The 21,713-nt window shown below is 34.1% G+C and overlaps 2 long non-coding RNA genes across 3 annotated transcripts; both read left to right on the top strand.

Annotated features, from left to right (window-relative positions):
* Positions 1-2,580: 2,580 nt before the first annotated feature.
* On the top strand, positions 2,581-2,873 carry LOC141487521 (uncharacterized). The gene is made up of 2 exons (XR_012468421.1): positions 2,581-2,711; positions 2,772-2,873. It is a non-coding gene; the product is annotated as an uncharacterized lncRNA (long non-coding RNA).
* A 7,593-nt stretch (positions 2,874-10,466) lies between these two features.
* Positions 10,467-19,833, top strand: LOC111516513 (uncharacterized). 2 transcript variants are annotated; one of them, XR_012468470.1, is made up of 5 exons: positions 10,467-11,421; positions 18,863-19,047; positions 19,106-19,259; positions 19,396-19,538; positions 19,604-19,833. It is a non-coding gene; the product is annotated as an uncharacterized lncRNA (long non-coding RNA). The 2 variants fall into 2 exon arrangements; XR_012468469.1 differs by having other exon boundaries at positions 19,396-19,550; positions 19,604-19,832.
* The last annotated feature ends 1,880 nt before the right edge of the window (positions 19,834-21,713 follow it).

Here is a 21,713-nt window from a genome sequence, read left to right as displayed (position 1 = left end):
TTTTTTTATATTCCAAGTATTTTTCGCTAGACAAGGTTGAATGTGGTTCTGAATAAGTTGCGAATGATCTTAGATTCATCAAAATGTCTAATTGGATTGAAGTATGAACGCCCTAGCTATAAGTATCGAAAAATCTGTTGAATACTCTTCGTTTGTTTTCCTACTTTCTGCATTTGCTATAAAATCTGTTACAAACTTTGGCCAAAAACCACGAACCCAGTTTCATTACGCTGAGACTGAATTGATTTTTGGTTATTTTTGACACAATATTATTTTTATTTGAAAGCAATAGTTGACTCAATCGTTTAGAATTGATCAGTTCTTGAACAACATGTTGTGTTTTTCAGTTGAAATGTTATTATTCATTATTGGGCAGGTCATTTGGCCGAAAATTGAAATTATAATATAGAAAATAAATGGATGTTGCTAAATCCTCAAAATTTAAAAACATGACAGAAGCTAAATTGTTCATTCAATGAATATGACTGTGAAATTTTTCAAAATGAATTGTGGGTATTCTTCATTTCAAGTGACAATGAGATTGAACAATTGAGAAACTGAATCCATGCTCAAATATCAGGAAATAGGTAGTTTTGAAGAATTTATTACTCGACATTTTGAAATAGTCCATACACCCATAATGTTGCGTCTGATAATGATTTCGCTAAACTAAACATCCTGGCAAAAAATACTCTTTTTTCGGATAATATTTTCTATCACATAACAAATTACTGCAGAAATATTCCAAAACATTACATTTTTAAATTGGAGGAATTAATCGATTTGTGTTACGTTGGCAATATTGATTGAATGAGTATTCACTGACATATTAGTTCAAAGTAGACTCATAAAAACGGAAAAACTTTTGAAACGACCTGATACCCATGGCAGATGATCAGTTGAATAATAAATCTCAAACAAAGTTTCTTGGTTTCAAGATAAATAACAGTTTTGAATTATCTGTGTCACCATATATAAGTAAACAGAAGTAAATTCACTCCCGGTCGGTCTCTTTGATGTTTAGGAATTGATAAAAAATAAGACAAGGTGGTGAAATAAACGTATATTTCAATAATAATAATAATATTTATTTTCCAAAGAATCAATACGTACACTTGCAATTTAACATTGAAGAATGCAAGTAAACAAACACAGAGAAAATCCACAAAGGCTAACCTGCGCGTGGATCCCTAAGGTTATTATACAATGAATTCTAAAATAAGTAACTAGTTGTTTGTAAATAGTAAAATATAGTAAATTCATAAAATATTGGATGAAATATCGAAAAGCAATTAAATAAATAAATAAAATATATGAAATAATAGTTAGGGGTATGTTATACCCCTGAACACTAACGAAGGGTTAAGAATAACAAAGATAAAAGTTCAGTTTCAGAAAAACCAGGAGTGTATAAATTATCATGTGGGTCATGTCCGATGTTTTATATAGGTCAAACTGGAAGAACGCTCAAAGCCCGCATGAAGGGACACAAACATAGTTTCCAGAAAGGAAAAATGAATTCCATATATGCCACCCATTTGATCACAGAGGAATGTAAGTTCAATAATGAATTCAAGCCCCTTTGTTTCCAGAAGAAAGGTTTGAAACTTAACCTGTTGGAGAGTATGGAAATAAACAAATGTTTATTCATATATTCTATGGATTCATGAAGTATGCATGCAAGTAGGTAATACGTTAGAGTAATAATTCAGAAGTAACTTTCAGCTCACGCTTGAAGCTATTGTATATAGAGAAACACGTGTCGCGGTTTTAGTAAAACCCTTTGAAGCGAAAATCATACAATGAACTGTATTAATCAGTTTCAATATAGATATTCATCAAGTATCGGCCAGTTCTATTGAAAAATGGTTTTACATTAACTAAATATCAATTTAGTAAAAGAAAGATTTTGACTTTCTACCACTCCATCTTGATACAAAAAAATTTCGGAATTTTCCAAAGAAACTCTATATCGCCTATTTAAGAAATCTGTTACAAAATAATGCTGAGAAATTGCTCTTTCTGGAGCTATAGTAGGATATGTTACATTCAAAAGATTGAGTATGAAATAACCAATATCTCACTCTAGGAATTTGTGTTTTTTTAGTTTATGGTTTAATAGTGGGACATGTTGAAAAGTTTGTTTTTTTCCTTCGATATGCGACTCATATTCTCATGTTTTGTTTTGTGAAATAGTAGGACTTTTTGAGTAGTCTCACTGTTTCCTCATCTATAAGGATATTTTCTTTAAGATATCTTCATTTTTGAAGTTATCCTAGTATTGCATCATCGAATATGTCTCAGTGTTTCACTAGGAATGAACGATATTCAGTCTAATAATGATTGCTTTTTTGAAAAATCTCTATATTGCTCCACGTTAATATTCAATACTCAAAAATATTACAAATATCTTGTAGATATCTTTGTATTGAACCAAATAAAGGTTGCAACTTGTCTGTGAGAATAAGTTTGTCGCTGACTATAGTAGGGATAACACCGGAGTTTTCGCGATGTTTAAAAGGACACGAAGAATAACTAGAGAAGCCGCAAAATGTGGTGCATCCCAAAAAAATGTTGCGGATGCGGTGAGTTAATATACAGGGTGCAAAAATTCATGAAGTAATTATATATTTTTTTAGAATACTGATAATTTTCAATCAGAGGGTATCGTTATCAAACCGGGAACTAGCAAGTCTACGAGCTCCGAAATGGTATTTTTTTTGTACTTTCTTTCTAGCATCTTTCACAACTGATTCATTTGTTTATTTCAGGCTGGAAATATCTGGTAACGAAGAGAACAACGAAACTCAGTCATAGAGTAAACTTCAAGAAATTAATACCCTTTTCAATACTTTGCGTCATCAAAATTCCCATTTTTATGCCGAAAAATAGTACCTAATAGTTAGTTTTGTTTACTGTTATGAGTTTATATTCGTTTTACTCGTGGAAATGAATGTTTTTTTCTTCCTATAGCTGTTTCCATTAACTCGACATTCGAAGGACAACTTTAGAAATGAAAGTGAAAGACAAATTTCCAAATTCTCCTCAACAATTCATGCAATACAAGGTTATTGTTGAAAATGAGAAACGACGCTAAGTTTACTGATGTGCAAAAGATATAGAACAATAGAAGGACTTATTCAACAAAAGTAGGAATAAGTTATACAAAAAACGAAAAAGTAATTTCGATACTGAGATAACTTCGACCAAAAACCGAGATATCTTCGAAATATTTTTTTTTCAGTGTAATACAAAGATTTCTTACAAAAAAAAGTTGAAAAAAAAATTGACACTTCATAACAATAATGATATTAACATTAGGCTTCCATATACCTTAGATACCAAACACCATAAAATGACATTGTCAGTTTGAGAAATGTAAATATCAGCTACAATTCTGACATTAAAACTCAATTATCTGGAAACTATGCCAAATTGTCGTAGTATTGTTCTAGCGCAGCGATATATTTATGTGCAGATCATGCAAAGAAGTAACTTTCAGACACAAAATGAAAGAAAAAGTCATCTGGAAACAGCTATTATCTTATAAACATTCAATTACACAAAAAAATTACTTTTATACAAACACCGAATTATACAAAAACACTTTTCTCTACTCAGTTCGTATTCCAAATACTTGTTATGAAATTAAATCAGATAGCATTTACGGGATTCCTACACATTCTTGTGAATGATATCTGATTCAATCAAGAGTTAGTGTCCATTGGTTCAATTCTACACAAAAATTACTGCCAATTTCATGAACATATGCCAATGAAAAAGTTTCCACGTGTGTCCGTCTACAATGATGTCACTGCATTTCCTTAAAAACTGCCAGTACCACGTACTTCATGCTGCGGTCGACTTCTGTACCCTACTCTAGAAACAAAGAAAATTACCACTTATACTCCCGAATACATTTAACGTGGCTCCAAGGCGTTTTTCCTGCCATAGATCAAGTATAAATGGAGCTTTTCCCAACGCTATTTTCTGGAGTATTAGAAACCGTAGCCAGCGGTCATCCACAAACTAGCAAGTGTCAGCCGGACCCACAAACTAGTTATTTATCACCGTCTCGGAGGCAGGATCATTAGCTGCGTCAAGTCAGAAGTTAATAAAGCTATCAAGGCACACTTATCGGATTTTTATTTCGTCGTTAGTGTATCTAGTCAGTGGAAGTGGTTATGAGGCATTATTTGTACACTTGCAGGAAATAGCAACAATAATATTTGAGGATTGTCTTTCATTTTCACCGTCAATATTACTTCAAATATATACTTTATTTCTGTACAAAAAAGATATTTTCAAAATAATGGTTCCGTCAATGGAACAATTTTCACACTAATAACTTTCACTAGAGACGTGTTTCACTAACCAGTTGCTTCCTCGGTTGGACTGCCATATCAAATTGTTCTAAAATACTTTTCAAATAATAGTAAATCTAAGGATATGAACTTTAAATGTTCAAGCCTGTCTCGGATATACCTACACGGTAGGTTGAATGGACTGACACCTATCAGAAAACAACTACTCCACTGACTAATACCACGATCGGCGTTGGATTATATCTGACAGGCGTCAGAGCAGGAATCTTCACAGGAAATTTTCTGCATATGCAATTGGCAATACAACTGAAAGAGTCGACCTTCAATTTTGGAACAGGCACACTTGCAGACTGGTTTCGTGCTCCTTAGCCACTCGTCAGTACAAGATAGTGACCACTATCGACCTAAAGTCAATGATATTCCATAATTGAAAATCACAATTCTTTCAGAGTATTTTATTCCTCGTCTTAACTTGGAGCGAACATCAAAAATGTCACTTCATCTAGTGGACGAGGTAGGTACTAACCGACTGCATATCCGAAATTTGCCCGATTCCTCTGAATAAGGAAGAAAAACTTTCTAATTAGTCAGTAGGCTTTGCTTAAAGACAGGCAATAAACAAATCTAAAGAAATGAAATAAATGTTCAAGCCCGACTCGGATATACCAAACAGTAGGTTGATTGGACTGACGCCTATCAGAAAACAACTACTCCACTGGCTAGTTCTGCACTGACATCTGTCGGATATAATCCAACACCATTTGTGGTATTTGCCAGTAGAGTAGTTGTTTTCTGATAGGCGTCAGTCCATTCAACCTACTGTATGGGTTTACCCGAGATGGCCTTGAACATTTAAAGTTCATTTCTTTAGATTTCTTTACTGCCTGTCTCAAGCATAACCCAATGACTAATAACAAATAATAGTAACAAATAATTACGTATATTTTGAAAATAAAAAAACAAACCAATAGTATCATACATAACAACAAAATGGTATCATTATGGGAAAAAATTATTCAACAACATCCAGTTATCAAAAAAAGAATTTATTGGTACAGATATGTTGACGATTTTATAAATTGCTTCACAGGAAAACATCGACAATTCATTTTATTTATATCAACTCTTTTCAAAAAAACATAAAATTCACAATGAAACTAGAAACCAGTTTTTTATCGACCATTTCGATAGTTTTCACTTTTGATTTCTGTTAGAGTTTTGATATATGGGATGTTTCTTCCCCATTTGAGGCTTTGTTCATGAGATGGAGTTGTTACTGTTAATCTCTCTCTCAGACTGAAATCAATTAAATTGAACTTCCTTTTGAATATATTTGAGTTTGTCAAGTACTTTTATAGTTTCCAATCCATATTTCGTCCTACATTCGACGTATTTAGTCACGAGGTAGGTGAATTTCGAATATTTAATATTTGGCGACCGTGACAGAACACCGATTATGGATAAGGTTGTGAAGGTACTAGCAGTAAAGCGAAGAACGTTCTACCAGGTTTTCAATAATATGTTCAACTTGTTCGGCCAAAAAAACACTGTCAAGATTGTTATATTTAGCAAAATTAATATCCTGGAGCAGAAAATCCTGTCCTGATGGATTAGCATAGACAAATGGTTGATTTTTCATTAGACAACGAGGATGCTTTGAACAAAGAAATATCTACGGCTGATGAATACTCTGACAAGTATTTTCAAGTCATGCTTTTAGCTGTAAATCTTTCAAACAAGAACATTATTGCTGACTCTCTTTCCCAATGCTCTAGTGAAACGTAGAAAAAACTAAAACTACTAATAATTGAATTTAGGAAGTTTAGTGGTGAGATCAAAGAATGGCTTTCCTTTTGGAGTCAATTTTAGAAGGTGATGAAGACATTGCACCAGAGAAAAAATTTCAGTAGCTGATCTAAGGCATCGATACCCAATCAATTCGATACCAATTCGAAAGCTCGTTAACTCATAGATAGTTACTCTCCCAGTGCAGAAAACTACCCAGAAGTAATCGAAAGCCTAAAGAACAGATTTGGTTGGAAAGATCTTCTACGTGCGTGCGTGAGTTGTTAAAACTAATACTGAAAAATGTGCCGACTCAAAATAACCTCAGCATTCTTTACGACAAAATGGAAGTCCAATTACGTGCTTTGGAGACCCTCGATGTAACTTCAGATACTTGTGTAGCCATATTATATCCTTTAGTGGAGTCTTGTCTCCCGGAAGATCTCATGACCTTCGTATGGCAACGAAGCACTCTTCACCGCAGTGACTCTACACTGGAAGATCACCTAGACAAGTTGATGAATTTCCGTAGGAAAGAAGTCGAGGACGAGAAAAGAATAACTTTAGCTACATCTGGATTCGGCATTCAGGGTAAATTCAAGAAAAAAAATATTTCTAAAGACACCATTCTTTTCAACCAACAGCAATTGGATTGATTAATAACAAACTATACAAAAAATGTAATTTCTGTAGTGGAGATTATCCAAGCGAAATCTGCACCGAAGCAAAAAGTGGACATAATTTGACCGCAAGAAGAAACTTCTTGGAAAAACATACTGTTATATTTGTTTGAAATATGGGCATGTTTTCAAAAAATGTATTGTGTCTTTAACTTGCACTTTTTGCGGTGGTGAATATCATGCCATCATGTGTCCCAAAAGCAAGTGTTATGAGTACGAGTGTAGAAAACAGTCTATCAAACAGTTCATATTCCGAAGTTTTCCTACAGACATTAGTCGTGAATTTTAATGGAATTGACAAATCCAGAACAGCTCGAATAACTTTTGATAACGGTTCTCAAAAATCATAATCACGAAATCTGCGCCCTTTTTGGTGGTTCAAGAACGAATATTGTCAAACATAATTGAGTGACTTGAATGAATACGGTTTCAATTTTGAGGCCCTTGATCAAAGAGTCATATGCAGTAATGTAAACTATATTAGTAAATGTCCTTGGATAAATGAATTGCAGTCTATTGGCATCGAAATCACTGATGTCAGAGAAGGGCCAATCGATATTTCGATTGGTGCTGATATAGCTGGAAAATTATTCACTGGATATGACTTGGAATGCAGCCTAGTAGCAATCGAAACTCTATTAGGTTGGACTCTGATGGAAAAATTCGAAGAAAACCGTGAAGATACTCCGAAATCATCGATAGGGATGTACATGTTTTCCAAATACAAATCGAATGCTGACTTATAGTCACTAGATGTGCTTGGGATTTCTGATCTATCAGAAAAGAGGACACTAAAAGAAACCGAAGAATTTGTAATCCCTCAATTCCTGAAAAACATTGTTAGGCATGAAGATGGCAGATAGGAAGTTTTTCTGTCTTGGCTTGATCACTCTCCTTTACCGAGTAATTATGAAACAACCAGAAAACGAATCCTTGGTGGAAAAACTCGATTCAGAGGGTTTACTTGAGGGTATCATTGAAGGGGTACCCGAGTCGGACTTACTCGAAGAATGGCATTATCTAACACATCGCCACGTGGTAGAAGAAAACAGCGCGTATACAAAAACCCAACCTGTTTTTAATGCCTCTTCTCGACAGAAAAATCAGCCATCATGCATCAAACCAATGCCTAGATAAGGGCATTATTCTTATTGAATTAATACCGTCTCTGTTGAAGAGATTTCGTTTTACACGATTTGGACGCATAGCTGACATAAAGAAAGCTTTCTTGAAGATAAGCTTGAATCCCAACGAAAGAGATTTTTTGCATTTCCTTCAGGCTAGATGATACAAGATTGCTGAAGACATATCGACATACAAGGGTTGTTTTCGGGGTTTGCCCCGGAAATTGTGACATGATAACTCAGTTACTAAAGAGTTTTCATGTAGATAATTGCGTTATCGATTCAGACATCAGAAAAGGAATCTAGAATTTCACTGAAGTTTTCACAAGGCTCTTTGCTAATGCAAAGTTAATCTGAGAGGGTGGGAGCATTCTGCCGTCGATTTTTCTTCAACTGTTGGCAACAGTTCCTCTTCGGTTCTGGGACTTTCTTGGAATAGAAACTCGGATATATTGCAGTTGACATCAGAATGGTTTCGAGATATTCATACTGAAATGATAACCAAAACGGGTTATTTTGTCGATAGCTCACCGAATATTCGATCCTATTGGATTTTTATACCCAGTTCCTCTTCATCCCAAGATATTATTGCAGAAGACATAAGAAGTGTAAACAGGATGCAAATAGACATTAAAGAAGGTTTTTTAAAATGGTTCGAAGAAATTTCAATTCTTCTGTAGCCTACGCTATAGCCATATTTATGGGATCTGAAACATGCAATGGGGTGAATGTACAACTCGTACCATAGGAGCAAGATTATCAAAAACTGTTACCGACAGCATCGATTCCAGTATTTTGGTTTACTATTGGTTTGATGCGACTACTGTCTTATCTTGGATCAAATATGGAAGAGAATTGGAAACCCTTCGTCTGGAATCGAGTGAAGAAACTTCGAAGCTCAATCTTTCATCTCTCGGTTATTCAATCGAAATGTTGTAAGGGACCTGAATGGTTGAGAAAATTTCCGAAGTACTGGCCGAATCAGTTCTACACTCGAGATGAGTAGGTGATCCTATCAGAGAAAAGTAGAGGTGTGATTTTGAATAATATTTCAACGTCAATTGATTTTTCTAGGTATCATGAGAGAATCTTGAAATATAGTAAAATCATCCAAGTAGTTGGTTGGAATCGAAGATTTATTGTTGATTGCCGTTTCAAAAATCAGAAGACCTCTGATGAGCAGTATGAGGAATTGTTTTTGGAGGAAGTGTAGTCTGTTGAAAATTTTATAATGATATTTGTGCAATATGAAGCGTTCAATGAACTTGTCGATTCTCAGTTGAAGAGTTTCTATTCCTTCACTGATGATGATGGTATTTTGAGGATTAGAACCAAGGTTTTCAAAAGAAATGATTTTCCTGATTTCTGTTTCCTATCATTCTACCTTCTGAGCATCCTGTTGTGAGAAAGCTAATCCAAGAAACTCACTCAAAATCATTGCAAGTTGGAGTTCAGGGATTATTGAATCTCCTGCGCGCACTAACATTTCAATACCGCTTTTGTAAAACGATTTATCTTTTGTCCAAAAATAGGCCTTAGTTTCACCAATAACCCCTTCATTCGAGCGAAATGAGCATTTTTTGAGGTCTGAGAACAGGGAAAAGTCGCTGTAGACCAGATCTGGGGAATACGGTTTATGCGGAAACAACTCGAAGCCCAATTCATATAGTTTTGATCAACTTGTGACACGGTGCATTGTCTTGATGAAACGTTTTCTCCTTCGTCATATGCGGTCGTTTCTTTGCAACTTCGGTTTTCAAACGCTCCGATAACGCTATTTAATATTCACTGTTGATGGTACTTCACTTCTCAAGATAATCGATGACTATTGGGCCACGCACATCACAAAACACCAAGGCCATAACCTTTCCAGCCGATTGTTGTGCTTTCGGGCCCTTTGGAGACGAGGTTCACCAGTTGCTGTTCATTCAGATGATGATCCTTTCGATTCCGGAGTGAAGTGTTGAATCCATATTTTATCCATTGTCACACATAAGATTTTCGATTTGTTATGTTTGAATATGGCCAAACACTGTTCAGAATCTTCAAGACGTTCTTGTTTTTGATCAACAGTGAGCTTGCGCGGCACCCATTCTGAACAGAGCTTTCTCATAACTCATGTAATTAAAAACCAACACATTCTTTTGATATCTTTACAATGTCTGCTAACTCACGCAACTTTACTTTTTGATCATACAAAATGATTTTGTGGATTTTTTTTATGGTTTCTGGTGTTACTGCCTTATTTGGACGTCTACTGCCTTATGCATCATCGGTGCAGCAAACCAACGTTCAATTGTTGTTTCTGATGAAACAGCGTCCTTATAACAGTTTTTTAGCCATTGATTCGCTTGAACGGTATTTTTCCCATCAAAGAGCTGTAACGAATATTTCGTCACATTTATATATTCTTAATGTTACCTATAATACCAATAGTTTAATCACCCCAATTTCAATCATCTTTATACTCCGTAAACGGTATAATAGTCACTGCCGGCTGGATCTGAAAAAATGCAAAGACCGATGGAATTCGTTTGCGACGGAAACGATAGAAATATTCTCTTCATTCCCAGCGTTTGACGAGAACGGTTGATATCTGGTACGTTTTGATCTTTTGTTCGATATTATCTTAATTCAAAGTAAATTTGATGAGATCTGTTTGAGTATATCTCTTGTCTTTCCTGGAATTTGATCTTTAGTCATAGAAATCCATTTAATTACTTAATTTGTGATAATTAAGCTGCATGTGATTGGAGGTTATACCTTTCAATTTATCTTATACTGGCTTTCATTCAGTCATCGATGAAATTCCTCTCCGGTAAGCATTTATAAGGTCAACCAGATATCTTTCTTTCTGTCTATATGCACTTTTGCTTTGTTATTCCTCTGGCATTTTTTTTTGTTAGAAGGATTTGCCACACTCCATTGATTAAAATCAATATATTTTGCTTTTTTGTCAATATAACTTTAACGTATATTGACAATCAATCAAAGATTGTTGCCCATTTTTATTTGTATTTAATTTAGTACCTTACTTTTGATATTTCCTTGGATTAGTTGTCAATTTGTTTTTGATAATTTTCAGTCTAGTGTTGAAATATTTGATTAATATCAAACTATTATTTCCTTTATTTTTCTAGTTTTAAGATTCATTACTTTTTGATGTAACTGAAGTTCCACTGGCATTCACTTTTCTAAAATTCAGGATATAGTATTCAGATTCTAAGGATATCTTTGTTTTTTTCCATCATCGCATGACTTTCTTATTCATTTCATTGCTTGGCATGATATCGAGAAACCGTGTACTGGGTGAAGGACTGATACAAGGAGGAGGTTCCATATCTAACCTAATCAAAGAGGCACTCCAACGTGAGCTCTAAATTCATCTGCAGCCAGATCAGATGGTTGAAAGTCTCTACAACCCTCTTCAGGACCAACTACTCCATTAGCCACCCCAGGTATACCCTACAACCAGCGAAACAGAATCAGAGAACAACAAGAACAACTGTAAATATTCTGAATTTCACTCTTATCATATTATATTTTTTTTATATACTATATCAACATTTTTTATCGACCTTTTTTTGGGTAATTGTTACCTTCCACAATCTGAAAAAATATAAAAATTATAATGGAGAACTTTATACAAGTGTAGAAGGGCAAACTTTTTAGTTTACCCCGATAAGTTACTACGTGAAAATCAAAGTATTTTTCACAAAGAAAAATCTTCTATTTATCAGTAACTTGTCGTATTCAACAATTTTGCCTATCAAAAAAATTATTAAGAAATAATACTTATCTTTTACGTTTCGGAGGCCAAAATCTGCCTCCGTCTTCAGAAATGGATAAAAATTCGAATATATACGCAGTTATTCCTTTTTTTGAGAACTTATTTCTTTACTTTTTCGACAGATGTCAAAGAAGTTTTGAAATATGAAATCATGTCAATGTTAATATAATATTACTTTATTCAAAATGAATACAACAATAAAAATTAATTGGCGCTCCGGGGCGACTTCATTGATTCCAGTGGCGCATTTGCTTTTTCAGCTGCAGGAAAACCCGGAAAAACCTGCAGCACCACATCATCTGAAGATCTTGATCCAACAATGTCCTCTCTCTCATAAAACAAAATGTAGGGTGTCTCCAGAGGCTCCAATAAATTCAATGCATCGCCAGAACACTTCGTGACACGACTATCGTCAAACTTAAACTAGTCCGTTTCTTCTTTGACCAAGGCGTAATAATGACCACGTTCAACGCCAGAACCACAGTGAACAATGACTGCATGAATATTATAACAGTGGTCTGCTAGGTTGAAATGTTCATCTATTTCGAACCTTCCTAAGAGTTTCTTGCTTCCGTTAGAGGTTGAGTCTTGTTTGAATATCATCAGTGTTATTATTAGATTGACTGGTGCCTCAGCTATACTTGTTTCCTTATAACAGTCAGTTAGTTTGGCGCATGTTTGACAATACAGTTGATCATCATCAGTTAAAAATTCCATTTTCAGATGATTTAACAATAAGCTTTGCACGGACTGGTAATTAGTCGTATTAGGAAAATCTAGATGAAGTTCCAGAAATTCACATAAGTTTTCAGTACTTTTTGAACATTTACCACAAAGTAAACAATTGAGGATTTTTCCAGCAAAAGATTTACAAACACAAGACGAGATGGGTTGTACGGAATCATTCAGTCCAGAGCGGCTGGGAGTATTGATTTTGCTATTGTTTTGCTCACGAAGAGTATTCAACAAGAACCCCAAGAATTCGGAACAATCCTCTTGTTGTTGATTGACAACTGAAATATTCGATGTAATACAAGGTACTCTCCGATATCAGTTTGTTGCCATTTCGCCACTATCCAAAGTTTTTCGTTGAATATATCAACATCTTCATATATATTTCCGGCTTTCAGCCATGTTGTCAAAAAGGAAATAAAGTTGTTGAATGTTTTTTATATTTATTGTGCCTTCCAATCCAAGTTAGGTACAAGTTATATCGTTCTTTTTGGTTTTGCCTTTTGCAATGACACTCAACTACCAGAATTAGTCAAGTAAACTCATGGTTCATTCGATTAATAGTAAAAGAATCAGTAATAGCTATTAATCAGACCTGTGTTAAACTTACCCACACCCTCCCGTATCAAACTGAGCAGCCTATCAGCAAAAGGTGTCGGCATCCCAAATTTTCAAATATTCAATTTCCCTTTTGAAGATTTGGGTGTTACAAAGCAGTATGAAATTGATACACCAATCTGCTTTTGATTCATTGTTTTGAAAATAACAAAACCAGTGTCACTCAGCACAGTGACTCAAAAACTCATTAGTAGAATATCATGGAATTTCAACAGCTTTCTTCTGAAGGTAATTAGCGACTGAAAAAGCGGCGAATGCAATAAATCTAGCGCCGTCTATGTGCTAGGCCCAAGAATTTTCAACCCAAGTAGTATTTTAGAATGAAGTAGGTGATGTAGTAGATTGAATAAGAATAAAAAAAGTGAATGCAATGCATTTTCGTTGCTTTTCAAGAGCTCACAAAGAAGGTTTTAACAATACTTTAATGCACCGTGGAAAATATGTAACCTCCACTTTCTTTGAAATCCTTGCATATTATTTATGGTCATGTTTGGTGGATGAACTGAAAAACCTGTGAATAATGTACTGCAAAACTGCAGCTTCCAAGCTTCACGGTCCGACAACTGATGACCTGAACATTTATAAAATTGAAACACTGTAGAGAAGATTGAATTTCTTTTTTATGTCTGTTCTCGCGATATCAGTAAGATAAAGTGGGTTAAAAATGTCCCTACCGTTTTCGTTTCCAGACTTCTCGAATAAAATATGTGGGTAATAAATTTTCCCTGCAAGATATCGATTTCTTTGTAAATGCTTTTTGAAAGAATACTTTCTAACGCTTTCCGCTACAAATCGTTCCAGGATAAACATAACCATAAAATTCTTATGTTTGATATCTTTATTCTTTGGATGCTGTGGAATCGAAATCGTTTTATCTTTTTCTGATTGTTTTTCTGAATATTTGATATGGTTGAATATGAAGTTCATTTTGTGTAACAGAAGCCGATTTATTTGAATTTTGATCACAATTTTGTATCTACTAAGATACCAATAGTCATAGCCGAAGCTTTTCACCAGGAAATGAAGTTCGGAATGTATATTCCAAACCAGTTGTTGAATAAAGGAAATATCACAGAATCACATCCGTTCAATTAATAAATCAACCAATTAATATTTATATCCATTTGTCTACAAGGATAACATGCATTGGAATTGCCAATTGGTAGATAAAGTAATGCATTGAAATGAAATTGGTATTCACATAAAAATAGTTAATCACAGTGCAATAATTTTTATAAAATCACATACAGTGTGACCAATTTTTAATGGAAACACCCACCTGAAATTTGAAGTTGTGAACCGATTTTAATTTTTTTTTTTTTGAAATATCAAGTACTGAAAGGTCTACTTTGGGACAAAATTTGGAATGTTTATTAAAGTTTCAGGGCATACTACGATATTTTTTCTTAGTCGAAAATCGGAATTTGGGACAAAATTTGGAATGTTTATTTTATTAAAGTTTCAGGGCATACTACGATATTTTTTCTTAGTCGAAAATCGGAATTTTTTATTAGCGATTTTTTTATTGAAAAAATCACTACGCCACTGGATTCAGAGTGCCTCTAAACAGGTGTGACCGAAATTTCATGCGAAAATATTCATTATTAACAAAGTTATGACAACTCAAAAATTCGAAAACACACAGCTAACAGTTACAAAAAACACCCTATATCAACAGATATAGCCGTGACATTTTTTTTTATGATTTCAACAATAAAGTGCGGCCAGATGAAAAAAAAAAACAAATAGCGTAAATATTTTTAATCAAAATAACGGAATTACATTCAAGTTTTCACGCAAATTAACTAAAACTGAGACCTAATATTTCAATTTAAATATTAGTTGCCATGGAAATGATATTGCAGTTTGACACTTGTGAAAGATTCAAGTGTACTATTGTCAATGATATTCACCTTACAGTTCTTCGAATTATTTTGTGTCATTGCTGCAAGATTGAGCGTAAGAGAGAAAATTGAAATTGTACGCCTTTCGGGAGATGACATTGGAAGTGCTTGAGATGTTTGTAGAGTATTTAATGAGAGAAATCCAGATCGTCCTCGTATTAGCTGCGGTACGGTAAATGAAATAAATGAAATATTCAATGAAACTGGTGCAGTATCAAAAATGATGTTAAAAAGTAATCCTGTACAAAGACGAAACAGGAATGACAGGAATGATCAAATCATTTTAGATTATTTCGGAAATAATCCTAATGCAAGTATAAGGAATGCCACTTTAGATTTAAATATTCCACGAGAAACTATTCGGAGATGTCTCAAGTCGAAGAATATCAAACCTTTCAAGCCAAAATTTTTACACACACTTCAAGAAGGCGACGAAGCAAGGCGCCTGGAATATTGTTTATGGGCATAAGAAATTTCCTAAAAAATATTTTATATACCGACGAAGCCACTTTCACTACAAGTGGAGTAGTATCATCACAGAATTATCGCTATTGGGCAGCGGATAATCCTAACTGGGTAATACACTGGAATATGAATTATTGGTCCTTTCTATTTTGAGGAAAACATTAATGCGCAGAGGTTTCTAGAATTTTTAAACACAGTTTTGGGGTGCTATTCACGAGCTGCCAATCAATGAACGATCAAATTTAATTGTCCAGTTAGATGGGTATTCAGTTCATTATGCCAGAGCTGTGAGGCAATGGCTTAACGAACATTTTCCAAACCGATGAATTGGCCGTGGTAGTCCGTTTATAGAGTGGCCACCCAGATCTCCAGACCTCACAGTTTTTGAATTTTTTCTCTGGGGATTTGTCACACAAAAGGTTTACAAAAACGGCTCAAGAAATGAACTTTGTGCAAGAAATCGACAGGTATGTGCAGATATTAGCCCTCAAGATCTAAGGAACGTAATCAGAAACATCCGTAAGCGCTACGACACATGTATCGAAATACGTGGTGGATTAGTAGAGGCTACTGGAATATGAGTTAGAATTAATTGTTGCACTGAATCGAAACATTTCAATAATTAGTTATTAGTTATGTTTATTGAAATTTTTGGCTTCATTGTTAGTTGAATTGTGTTATTGTGTTTTTTTTCATTAAAAATATTTACACTATTTGATTTTTTTTTCATCTGGCGGCACTTTATTGTGGAAATCATAAAAAAAATTATATATTGTGACTGTTAGCTGAGTGAGTTTTCGAAATTTTGAGTTGTCATAACTTTGTTAATAATGAATATTTTCTTATGAAATTTTGGTCACATCTATTTAGAGGCACTCCGAATCCAGTGGCGTAGTGATTTTTTCAATAAAAAAATTGCTATAAAAAATCTCGATTTTCGACTAAGAAAAAATATCATAGGATGCCTGAAACTTTAATTAACATTTCAAATTTTGTCCCAAGTAAGACCTTCTAGTACTTGACATTTAAAAAAAAATATTGAAATCGATTCACAACTTCAAATTTTAGGGGGATGTTTCTATTAAAAATGGTAAGGTTTGTTCTGCTTCTACGTAATTCAGGTTCTAGGACGTCAGGATCATGCGCAGTTGATATACAGCGTTCTGGTTTATTGAGGATAATTTCGGACTTATGAATCCTCTGTTCTGGCTTCGACTGCGAAATGATCCTAAACTGTTTTGAACCGTTCCGAATCGTTCTTGCTATCGAGGCTGAACTGTTGAGAACTGTTACCGTTGCTCATGCCCATTCCTGTGGAAATTTTTTTGGGCTATTGCTAGGATATTTCTTTATTTATTTGTTTTGAATAATTGATGATTGAGGGTAGATAAGATTTGAACTGACTCTAGGGATACGCTACATGACAAAATGGACATGATTATCAGTATTTTCTCGTTTTCATCTCTTCATATACACGATAAGTGACACAATGGTCTCAAAAGCGTTTTGGTTTAAACAAGTGTCCGAGACTATTTCGGACTGTTTGAGAGTTTTTGTTTGTACGCACCATGTCTTGCGCAGTTTCCAAACAGTTTCGGATGTTAGAACCAGAACAAACCTATATACTATTGAAACATTTTTCCATTAAACATTTTTTGTAAGGATAAAACACAAGCACTACAGAAAATTCCTCGAAGCGCTCTAAGAGCGGAGCCTGTGCGAAAGTAGTTGTTCACATTGGATTTGAATCGCTGGAGCCTAAATCCATTTGGAAAAACGTTATCAGGAAGTTTATCCTACTTAAAAGCAGTTCTCTAATTGAAAGAGTTATCGAACAGTGAAGTTCGAGGTGTACTCACGTAGCCAGTATACGTCATAATGACGTTAGTTTTTGCTGATATTTGAGTCAGATACGTCAGGTACCAAAAAATGACGTGATTTTGACATCACCAATAAATGACATCAGTTCAAACGACGTCATTATGATGTTATTTGTGTACCTCATACTGACATAAGTATCGATGGATGTCATCAATGGACGTCATTTAGACGCCACTTGGGAGCAAAACAACAAACAAAACAACAAAATAAATTAAGGAACTGATAATGAATTTTGCGTTGGAAAACGATTCCTGTGGATATGATGTGTGTAATTATTTTGATCTTGAAAAAATATGTGTAAAATTCTAATCGTTCAATCAGATATAATTCGATCGGCGAAATGCAAAGTATTTCTACCATATTCTTACAATGATTACAGTTATAACCGCCAACATTTGCGATTCGAATTTACCGCCTAGGCGGTATTGCGTTAGCCCAGTACGGTGCAGGAACGTAATAATCTAGACTTTTAATTTTGTCGTTATATTCTCGATACTCAAAACTACACGCCACGACCAGAACACAAAATCAGACCAGACACAGAAACGTTGTGATTGGTCGGGATTTTTATAAAGAGTTTTGCGTTGCCGATGGCCGCGCCACCCATGCCCCATGTTTATGACTGGCCGTAACCACGATGGTCTGAAATTGTGCAATTGTCGTTTTGTTTTCAATAAATGGTGAAAGTGTTATTGCTTGTCTAGTATTTTTCTTCTAAAGGTGAAGTATATTGTGTTATTCGTCTTATTTCACTTATTCTAATGATAATTAGAACAGCTTTTTTGATCGGAAGCCATGTTTGTTGTTGTGGAATTTGAAGGAAGCTGTGGTGGTGGTTTAGCAATAGTTTATAATAATTGGCACACTCCACGAAAAAAGGAGGTATTCTGGCCACCATATGAAGAAAACTCTCATTATTTGCGAGCTCTCAAAAAAGGAGAAGAATTCAACACTGAAATAAGGAAAATCTGTTTGAATGTATGTTTGATTATGGTATGAAGTGTATTCAGTGATATGAAATGAGGAAAACGAGAAGAAAATAAGCTATGAAATGTTGCTAAATCAGACTGTAGAAAGAAAGTGGAATTTCACACTTTTTTGTTGTGGAATTCGTGTTCCTGAGATCAACATATAAATATATTCCAAAAATATATTTTTGTAAATATGGATCACATAAGTACATAATTGCCATTGTAGGTTTGATTCTACTTATCACGGTCTCCCAAACATGGCTCTGAAGTTAAATGCAGCCACACTAAGCTGATCATGAGACATATAAAAAAAAACATTTAGTTTAGGTACCCACTCTGATTTGAGTTAATGATAAAACTCTCAAGGATTTTCATTTTCCATTTTTCTCCTTTCTCAAAATTTAGGATATATCACTTTTAAAAATTTATTTTTTCAATGAGAGCTGTCAATATATGGATATTTTCAAAATAATGTTTTAATATGGATAATAATATTTAGAGTCAATGGAAATAAATTTGAATGAATGATTAGATGGAAACAGCATACCTCGAAGCATTTTCTTCTCAATAATTTTTTCATATTTCAGATGATTATGACAAAACTTATTCCAAACTAAAGTTGGCTGAATTGTATTCAGATATTCAAAGTGATGGAGAAGAGAGATACTTCAAAAGAGACAAAGGATACCACCCCGGCGACTATCATTTAGTGATGATGAATTAAATGAATCTCAACTACTTCGCCCACCACCTATGAAAAAAGTTCAACATGGTAAATATTTCAATGATACATTTCAATAATATATCTATATGAATAACAAATGTTGCAGAACAATCAGTAAATCATAGAGTTGATTCGAGCAAAGAAGATTTATACATAACTCAGTCAGTATATACCTCAGGTTCAAAATCTGGCAACATCCACTACCACACACTCTTGAGGGTCTTCATTGCAAAGATCAACATTTTTAGGAGAGCCTGCAGGTAAAATCATCCATTCAGTTTTTCTTTTGATTTTTAATGGAGAAATGTGAAGTAACTAAATCAGTCATAATTTGCCTATTTAATAAATATTTGATTACCAGGTACCTTTTCTTATGAAGAAACAATATCATTTCAGAATATTCATCAAACCATAGAATTGAAGTTTTGGGGCAAAAAGATTCAGAAAGATCTCACTCACTAGGTGTCCAAAATCTGACCATCCAATTTGCGCTTCCTCACAATCATTAGGAACCCCTTCAAACAAATCTAGATATATAAGTGAGCACATTGGTGATTATTATTCATTTATTGAGTTTGAACTTTATATTGATGAATTTATACAGCATTTCAGACTATTTTGTACCAAATCAATCTACTAAAAGAACAAAACAAGTTGATAATTTCTCTGTTGAATAAACGAATTGATGAAAATGTTGTTCAGGCCAGATTACCTGATAATCTTCCTATTCCATTGCCTGTTAGAAATCAAAATGATTTTACTCTATTAGAGGAGTATCTTGAGAATCCAGAGAACATTGATTTATTGGTTGGTTCAAATTTTATCTTCTCAACACATTGCTCAATATTTTTTTTTTAGATTCCATATTTTTCTACCAAATATTAAGAAGTATTTTCACTGATGCTGTTGCAATTAATTTCAGTTATTTGGAAAAAGATTAGACTAGAAACATGTCTGTGATATTAAAACAAAAACTTTGAGGGTAAGTGTACCATGTTCATGTTCAATTACTTAGATTGAATAAACAATTGATTCTAAATTTCAAGATTACAATACTTTATTTTAGTAGAGTATTTATTAACTTGATTTTTTGTCAGAATTTTCCATAGTTAACTGTGTTACTTATATAAATATATTTGTTTTTTTTCAAAGGGCATTAAAAAAATCAGGGAAGGAGGATTATGTGATTGAGGACATAATAAAAATCTGGTTGAAACATGCTCCACAACGCATGAAAAACTCAAAATCCAAGGTCATTTCGGATAATTAGAGTTGAGTACGCAGATAGTAAGGGAAAGCCTTTCCTTTTTAATGAACACCAGAGGAAAAACATCTGATGGTATCCATTTGGAATTAATTTACTTTTTTGTAATTCATTAGAATTTTATTGTATTTAGTATCTTTGAAAATGTCAAACTTCAAGTATGACAAAGAATGTGTGGGAGAACGTCAAAGGTATAGACGAGTGGCAAATGAAGTAAGAAGTATACTTCAAGGTATTGACAGTCATACTGTTGATGATAATGGGGCTTCTAAATCAAATCCTAGTAAAGCACCTCTTGATTGGGAATTTTCTGCAGAATTATATCAGTTTATCATCTGATACTCCTGTAATCAATGAAAGGGTTTCCCCGGAGAATGACATCAATTCAGTATTAAAGCAGTGGGCACTGCAAAATAAAGTACCACATTCTGTATAAAATGATCTTCTTATCTTGCTATCTCTATTTCATCCAAGTCTACCATCAAATTCAAGAACTCTTCTGAAAACTCCAAGGAGTCCTATCGGTTTCAAAAAATTGGATAATGGTCATTTATGTTATTTTGGACTTGAGAAATATTTGACACGTTTTCTGTCCACTTCGAAATTGAATAGTGATACAGTTAGACTTTCTTTAAATATCGATGAATTACCTTTATATCATAGTTCTGCTGTACAGTTTTGGCCAATTTTAGGGCTCATTAAAAATGATGGTGTGGTAATCAGTCCATTTGCGATATCCATTTTCTGTGGCACAACAAAACCATCTCCACTGTCTTCCTTCTTTGAAGGTTCCATAAATGAACTCAAGCATTTGATGAATAATGGCTTAGTTCATAACCATAAAAATTATAAAATTGAAATTCAAAATTTTATCTGTGATGCTCCAGCTCGAGCTTTTATCAAGTGTGTTGAAACTCACAGTGGATATTCTGCATGCGATTGTGTGTGTTGAGGAAGATGATTATATCAATGGAAGAGTGATATATAGATGGACTTCAGCCCAAAAACGAATGGATGAGTCATTTTTATCACAGCAGGATCAAGAACATCACACAGGTTTATCACCTCTATTAGCTTTGGATGTTGGTTTAGTCAGTCTTTTTCCTATCGACTATATGCATTGTGTATGTCTCGGTTTTATGAAGAAACATCTTCTGTCTTGGATTAAAGGAAATTTGAAAGTGAGATTAAACAGCAGGCTAGTTACAACTATTTCTAATCATTTGATTGATATGAACATTTCTATTCCAAATTATTTCAACAGGAGGCCCAGATCCTTAAATGAGTTAGCACGCTGGAAAGCTGTATTTGGGTCCAGTGGTACTCAAAGATATTGTTGATGAAGCTGTGTATGAGCATTTTATTTTCTTTCACTGTGGCATTTCAATTTTAGCTTCTGCTAGAAATATTTCGACTATTGGGATTGAATTGGCCAGAGAAATGTTGAATA

Source organism: Leptinotarsa decemlineata, unplaced genomic scaffold (assembly GCF_025532065.1).
Source record: "Leptinotarsa decemlineata unplaced genomic scaffold, Ldec_3_MD MMD2_P_RNA_scaffold_11, whole genome shotgun sequence".
NCBI lineage: Eukaryota > Metazoa > Arthropoda > Insecta > Coleoptera > Chrysomelidae > Leptinotarsa > Leptinotarsa decemlineata.
The sequence above is the reverse complement of the archived record's forward strand: the minus strand, read 5'-3'. Positions and strand labels throughout refer to the sequence as shown.